The sequence below is a fragment of the Lissotriton vulgaris genome, unplaced genomic scaffold, assembly GCF_964263255.1.
Source record: "Lissotriton vulgaris unplaced genomic scaffold, aLisVul1.2 SCAFFOLD_3310, whole genome shotgun sequence".
NCBI classification, from domain to species: domain Eukaryota; kingdom Metazoa; phylum Chordata; class Amphibia; order Caudata; family Salamandridae; genus Lissotriton; species Lissotriton vulgaris.
In genome coordinates this window covers 141,690-149,603 of record NW_028244487.1, presented here as the reverse complement: position 1 = coordinate 149,603, position 7,914 = coordinate 141,690, and positions in this window count along the sequence as shown.

Sequence of the window (7,914 nt, the reverse complement as noted above, 5' to 3'; positions counted from 1 at the left end):
CGTATTTCTCAGCATGAAGCTTGCCCTGAGCATCAAAAATGTATGTTAGTATACACCACCCGTCAAAAAGAAGCTGGTAAAATTGATTCGGAATTAGAGGAACAGATAAAACATGAACAAATATACTGGCAGGGTGTGCTGAAAAGAATTGTAGCAGTTGTTAAATTTTTAGCAGCAAGAGGTATGGCATTCAGAGGAGAAAACCAGATGATAGGATCACTGCACAATGGAAATTATTTGGGAATTTTAGAACTTCTAAGCCAATTTGACCCGTTTCTTGAAGAGCACATCAGGAAATATGGAAATGCTGGAAAGGGCAATCCCTCATACCTATCAGCAACAATTTGTGAAGAATTTATCACATTAATGAGTAAGAAAGTTTTCGCTGCAATAATATCAGAAATAAAGGAAGCAAAATATTATTCTCTCAGTGTAGACTCCACTCCAGATGTGTGTCACATCGATCAGTTGACATTCACAGTGAGGTATGTAAAGGGTCAAGTACCAAAGGAGCGTTTTTTTGGAATTTATCTCCATTCATGGTCATGGGGCAGAGTATCTTGCCGATGTTGTAGTGAAATTCCTAGAGCGGGCCGGTATTCCATTATCAGATTGCCGTGGTCAGTCATATGATAATGCATCTAATATGTCTGGTCAGTATTCGGGCTTACAGGCAAGACTGAAAGAGATCAATACATTTGCTGTTTATGTGCCATGTGCTGGCCATTCCTTGAACCTGGTGGGTATAAAAGCTGCTGAGTGCAGCATGCAGGTTGTTTCTTTTTTTGACTTTGTTCAAAATTTGTACACTTTTTTTGCTGCTTCTACTCATCGTTGGGATGTGCTACTTCATTCTGTAGGCCCAGATCACAAGGTTGTAAAACGCTTGTCTGGTGGCTATGAAAGAATTAAAGCTGCTCTTGATTCACTGGCAAATGATCACATTCAGTCAAAAGATACAATGCATGATGCACTTAGTCTCCTTAGAAAAATGGACAAGCTGGAAACCATTTTTTTGACCATTCTCTGGAATTACATACTGATGCATTTCAAGGAAACAAGCGAGACTGTACAAAAAGAAGATGTTAACCTATCTGTTGCAGTCAACATAATCCAATCTTTGAAGTCTTATGTCCAAGAGTTGAGAGACCAATTTGATGACTATGAGTGCAAGGCAAAGGCAAAAGCTCCTGATACTCATTACAGAGATTTTGAAAAGCGTACAAAACAACGAAGCATTAGACAAACTCAGTTTGAAGGGCCCTCTAGTGACACCGTACTTGAAGGGCGGAACAAATTTAAGGTAGAAGCATACTTACCGATCATGGATGCTCTGATTGATGGTTTAACGCGGCGAAGTGAAGCATATAGAGACCTAAATAATCGGTTTGGCTTCTTTAAAGAATTAAAAAACATGAACACCAAAGAAATCGAAGGGTGGTGTGAAAAGCTTGCCTCTTTGTACTATAAAGACCTGAACAAATGTGAACTCATCAAGGAATGCCAGCAGTTCAAACATTATCCTGTACACAAAAATGAAACAATTTCAATGTCTGGTCTTTACAGGAAAATAAAAACTGATAAACTTGAGAACACTTTCCCTAACATTGAAATTGCACTGCAGATATTCTTGTCGATGATGGTCACAAACTGTAGTTGTGAAAGGTCCTTTTCAAAATTGAAGCTCATAAAAAATGAGCTACTTAATCGAATGCTACAAGCCAGACTCAATTCTCTGGCTCTGCTGAGTATTGAGTCAGAAATGCTCCAAGAAATAGAATTTGCTGATCTGGTTAATGAGTTTGCTGCTAGCAAATCCAGAAAGAGATGCATACTTTAAGTAGTGTCTTACAGGTGCCTAATATTGTACAGAGATGCTCCAAGGTTCTACTTAGAAGCTTTATTTTGCAGAAACACATTGTGACATTTTTGGTATTTATTGAATATAAGTAAATATTCATAGAAACACATTTAATTTCCATTTTCTAAAAATCTGCATTAAGATGTTTAACTTCTACAACCTAACCTGCACTTAAAATACCCCAAGATGCTCTGGAATCACAGCACATTGTGCACGTATAGCATTTGACCTTATATGACAAGAAAAACTGACAAATGGGAAGAAGATCCAAGAACAAAATCACTTTGAATAATGTTTGCATGAAAATACCAAAAACTTATTTTATGTGACAAACAGCATCGTCAAAATTCAAGCCAACAGCATAGAGTTCTTGTACTCAATCTTGCCTATTTCATCCTTCTCCAACTATAAAACAACTAAAGAGGGCCTGACCATTCAGGAAAACAGCATGGATGCCTTGCAGGCATCTCTAAGACTGAATAGACTTGAAAAATGGTAAATCATAAATAGGGTCCATCTGAGCATCTTAAAATTATTGTCAGCAGTTCACAAAAGCCTATAACTTTCTATGGTCTATAACTTTCTACTTATCATTGAAACTTAATTCAAGCCTTTGATACAGGCAGCAAACATTGCCTTCAACAAAACTTCGAAACCCAGCAGCATTTATGTTCAATTCCTCAAAATTAAAATAGAACTCCTTAACACAATTACTGCACAGGTCAGGTGTAGATAACAAGATTTGCAGAGAAACAAGATGAGGTCAACAAGGATAATTTCTCAATCATGTCCTGTTTAACCTATGCACCCTGATGTATATAATATCATCCAAACAACTACCTATTGCACAGAACACTTTGAAGAATGTTGAATGCCAATCCTTTTCTGTATTTATTACTGTTTTCTGTCAGCCCATGCAATAAAGTTCGTCCCAGAATCAACATGTTTAAGGCCTTAAACAATTTGAAATTCACCAGTAAAATGTTAAAGGTGATGTTCTGAGTATGTCTGAGGAAAGAAAGAACCAATGTTAACAATAGAAAGAAGGTAAGAAGAACAGCACTGAAAATAGTAAATGCATAGAAAGTCCTATACCTCAGGCTGAAATGAATGAAAACTAATATCATGGAACAAGACATTGATTGAAATCTAAACAGGTGGATACAGAATCTTGCTAGAAAATGGGACAACATCACTCTGGCCTACTTCAATAATGTTATATGTGATAGTTAGAGTGACTGAGAGAGGGGCTTAGCACAACCAGAGGACCCCACAGATCTTCATTTATCTTCAGGAGTGGATTCAAATAACATAATCACTATAAAATGTAAGTAATTACAGCTCATTTGTCTTCTTTTTTTACTGTTTCATACATTTTGAATGTGTCATTAAATATTGCGTGACATAACAAGGGTGTGAATGAACGTATAATGGACAGTGAATTCAAAGGTATTGCGAACAGGGGCCCCCAAAATATGTTTGGCCCAGGGCCCCCAAAATCCTTAAAATGTCTCTGGGCAAGAGTGGTGCAGAAAGAGGAAAGAGAGGTGTAGAAAGAGGTGAAAGAGTTGCACAAATTAGGGAAAAAGGGTGCAGAAACATACAAAAGGGGTGCAGAAAGAAGAAAGTGAGGTGCAGAAAGAGGCAAGAGAGGTACAGAAAGAGGCAAGAGAGCTACAGAAAGAGGCAAGTGAAGTGCAGAAGGAGGCAAGAGAACTGCAGAAACAGGCCACAGAGGTACAGAAAGAGGCAAGTGAGGTGCAGAAATAAGCAAGATAAAGGCAGAAAGAAGCAACAGAAGTGCAGAAAGAGCGAAGAGGGAAGAGGGGTAGAGAGAGAGGCAGGAGGGGTGCAGAAGGAAGCAAGAGAGGTACAGAAAGAAACAAAAGAAGTGCAGAATGAAGGAATAGAGGTGCAGAAAGAGGCAAAACGGGTGTCGAAAGCCATAAGAAGGGTACACAAAAAAGTAAGAGAGGTGTAGAAAGAGGGAAGCATGGTGCAAAAAGAGGCAAGAGAGGTACAGAAAGTAGAAGAGATTTACAGAAAGGGGTAAGAGAAGTGCAGAAAAAGAAAGAAATGTGTAGAAAGAAGCAACAGAAATGGAGAAAGAGGCAAGAGAGGCACAGAAGGAAGCAAGAGTGACTTGCATACCATTAGTACCAATTTAACACCTACATTTAGCAATAAATGTAAATGTAAATGTCCAGTATTTGTAAAGCGCGAACAATTACCCGAAGGTATCAAGGTGCTGGGGGCTGTCCGGAAGATTAAGCGAGCTATTGCCCAGAGTCACATGGTGCTGGGCTGCACTGCCGCCGGTGATCGAACCGTGAGCCCCGGGTTCTGAAGTCAGACGCCCTGGCCGCTGTGCCACACCTCTTCCACAATAACTAATAGGTGACCATTCTAGGTTTGTAAAGGGCCTTCCACCACTCTGTAACACTTGTCGCTGAATTTTTGGTATTGTTTGAACCGTTTGAGGTAGAAACAAGGCTTTTTTGTTCAGTTCTGCAGATTAGGGAGCAGATGATGGATTATGTGGCTAATGCAGAATATTTATAATTGCGCGAAAGTTGGTGCAGCCAAACAGTTGCATTATTCCAGTGGCCCTGCTCATACCTCTGACTAGGTCCACAAGTGCTCCTCAGTGATTCCTTGTTTTTTTGTCCCACTGAGCTCATAGCTGAGCTTCTACGGAAACGAGGATTACTATACCTGAGGTTGCTACTCAACAAGACAAACTACCATACCAAATAATTACTCTCCATTACAAATAATCTCACTCTACATAATTCCGATGAAATAAATACCACATACTTTCTATCCACATAATTTCACTGCACAACTTACCACATAATTCCACTACACACAACAGACATCCACTCCACTCCCAAAAACATTAGTAAAAAACCTTTACCTTTACAATGCCAATTGCTCCGACTCTCGCAAATGCGAAAACTATTACATTGCAAACACTTCTTTAACTAGTAGTCGTGTTTGCAGAGTGGTGGAGAAAGGGTGCTGTGCCTCCAACCAGCGCTCAGGAATTCCACTGTGTAGGACTTACAGGAAGAAAAAGGAGGGGTTCTTGGCCCCCAAAGTCCCTCAGGAGAAAATTGGACTTCATCCCCCTTTCCCGTAGTCTGCCAGGAGGCGTGTTTGTAGAGTGGTGGAGAAAAAGTGGCTTGGCCCCCAAAGACGTCTTAGCAACCCTACTGTGTGGTACTTACTGGAGGTAACAAGAGGGGTAGTTTGCCCCCAAGGACGTCTCTGTGGGCCAACTACCCCTCCTATTACCTCCAGTAAGTCCTACACACCAGGATTGCTAAGTTCTTATATCAGGCCACGTCCCCTTTGCCTACCACTGTGTTGCTCCCTGGCACGCTCTTGGATGGGGATTGAAGTCCCCTTCACTGCTGGGGGGTCCTTTAGAGGCCAACTAGCCTACCTCTTACCTCCAGTGAGCCCCACACAGTGGGATTACTGAGAGGAGGACACAGACCACGCCTCCTTTCTCCACCACTTGGCAGGCGCACCTCCTTGCACGTTCTGGGTTGGGGGATTAAGTCTCCTTGAAACCTTAGGGTCCCTGTGGGCCAACTACCCCTCCTATTACCTCCGGTAAGTCCTACACACCTGGATTGCTAAGTTCTTATATCAGGCCACGTCCCCTTTGCCTACCACTGTGTTGCTCCCTGGCACGCTCTTGGATGGGGATTGAAGTCCCCTTCACTGCTGGGGGTCCTTTAGGGGCCAACTAGCCTACCTCTTACCTCCAGTGAGCCCCACACAGTGGGATTACTGAGAGGTGGACACAGGCCACGCCTCCTTTCTCCACCACTTGGTAGGCGCACCTCCTTGCACGTTCTGGGTTGGGGGATTAAGTCTCCTTGAAACCTTAGGGTCCCTGTGGGCCAACTAGCCCACCAGGTATCTCCAATAACCACACAGAGCTACATTGCAGAGAGGTGGTCAGAGGCCACGCCCCTTTTTACACCGCTCTGCAAACGCGGCTCCTGGCGCACTGCTGCTTGGAGGATGAAGTCTAATTGTGTCCTGAGGTCCTTGCGGGTTTGTGTTGGGTACTGTGGGGGGAGACCCAATGCCCCAACAGTCACGCAGGCTCACCCATGTACTGCAGGAGTCGGCATTGCTTTTGAGCAAGGGCAGATGCTGACATGCAGCTCCCCTTGCTCAAAAGCAATCCTGTTTTGTTTGCTTCATTGAAGTGAGAGCAGGTTTTCCTGCTCTAACTTCAAATAAGTAGAGCAGAGTTTGCTATGACAGGGCGGGAGCCGTGTTCCTGTTTTGCCAGCAAATGGCAATGTCCCAGGGGTGGGCACCCAGGGACACTGCAGGAGCTAGCCCTGGAGTTAGCCCTGGTGGTCCCCAGAGCCATCAAGGGCCCTCCCTTAATTTACTTAGCCTCGGGGAGGTGGGGGTCCCCGGGGCCTACGCCACATTTAAATCAGTATGTGCCCCATCAGGTGGTGGTCCCCGGGGCATGTGGGGGGCTCTTGCCCCCACACATCTTTTATTAAAAAATGGGCCAGAGCCCCAGGGAGGTTGCAGTCCCCAGGGCTATGGGTGCCCCTGCAGGCCCCCACACCCTAATTTTATATTGTCCCATCCAGGGACTTTTTTAGTAACAAAGTGCACAGCCAATCAGAGTAAAGCTCGTTGCCGAATGGGTTCGCAAACTCTCCTCGGTGCTCAGATATCAATATTTTTCTTTTTCTAATTTCTCTGAAACTACTGAACGGATTTACACCATTTAACAAAAAGGGCTCTTGCTGTACCAAGACCTACCTTTTTGCCAAATTGGTGTCATTCCGTTCAGCAGTTCGGGCTGTAGCTTTGTCTAAAGTGTCCTATAGAAATGAACATGGGGAAAACATGTTTTGGCACCCCCCCTTTTTTCTTAGCCCCCTTGACGAATCTCCCTGAAACATTCAAAACAGGAGCTGACCAGATAGCCCCACCAGTTTTGAAACTTTTGTGAAGATTCGTCAAACGGCGACTTCCCGTAAGTAATATATATACATATGTGTGTGTGCATAGATTTACATACTCAACGACTTACTCATCCAAATAACATGTTCACATGTTCATCTCACTCAATAACATCTCACATCTTTCCTTTACTGATCTACTTTTATTTATATATTGCTATTCAAAACACTGGAGTAAATAAATAAGATTTCAAGAGCACAAATCTAACACAACTGTTAGACCCGACATCTTTTGGCATTGTTTCCCATGTCTTTTTTGTCTCTGGCCTCCTGTTTTTCAATGTGTGCTGAACTTTGTTTTTGCTGGTTTTAGAATTCTGGGCACTTTACCACTGCTGACCAGTGCTAAAGTGCATGTACTCTGTGTCTAAAATGTATTGGCATTTGGTTTCTCCATAATTGGCCTATATGGTTTACAAATAAGTCCCTAGTACAGTACACTGCATGTGCCTAGGCCTGTAAATCAAATGCTACTAGTGGGTCTGCAGCACTGATTGTGCCACCCACACAAGTAGCCCTGAAAACATGTCTCAGTCCTACCATTGTATGGCCTGTGTGTGCCTGGTTTAAATTGCCATGTCAACCTGGCAACTGCACCCACTTGCCAGGCCTAAACCTCTCTTTTATTATATATATGTCACCCCTAAGGTAGGCCTTAGGTTGCCCCATATGCAGGGTGCAGTGTATTTTAGAGGTAGGACATGTACTATTGAGTTTTATTTGACCTGGCAGTGAAAAACTGCTTAATTCGTTTTTCACTACAGAAAGGCTTATCTGTCCCATAGGTTAGTATTGGAGCTGCCTTATGACATTTTACAAGTATATCTTCCAATTGGGAGCTGATATAAATTGAAGTGTGGTGTCTCTGGACTCACAATTTAAAAACACATATTTTAGTGAAGTTGGTTTCTGAGTTGCAGGTATGAAAATGCAACTTTTAGAAAGTTTGCTTTTTCTTACTTTAACCATTCTGGCCTCTGTCTGTTCCTAGAATACACGTTGGGGTTGGATGACAGTTGGGCTTTGTGAATTCAATCTAGA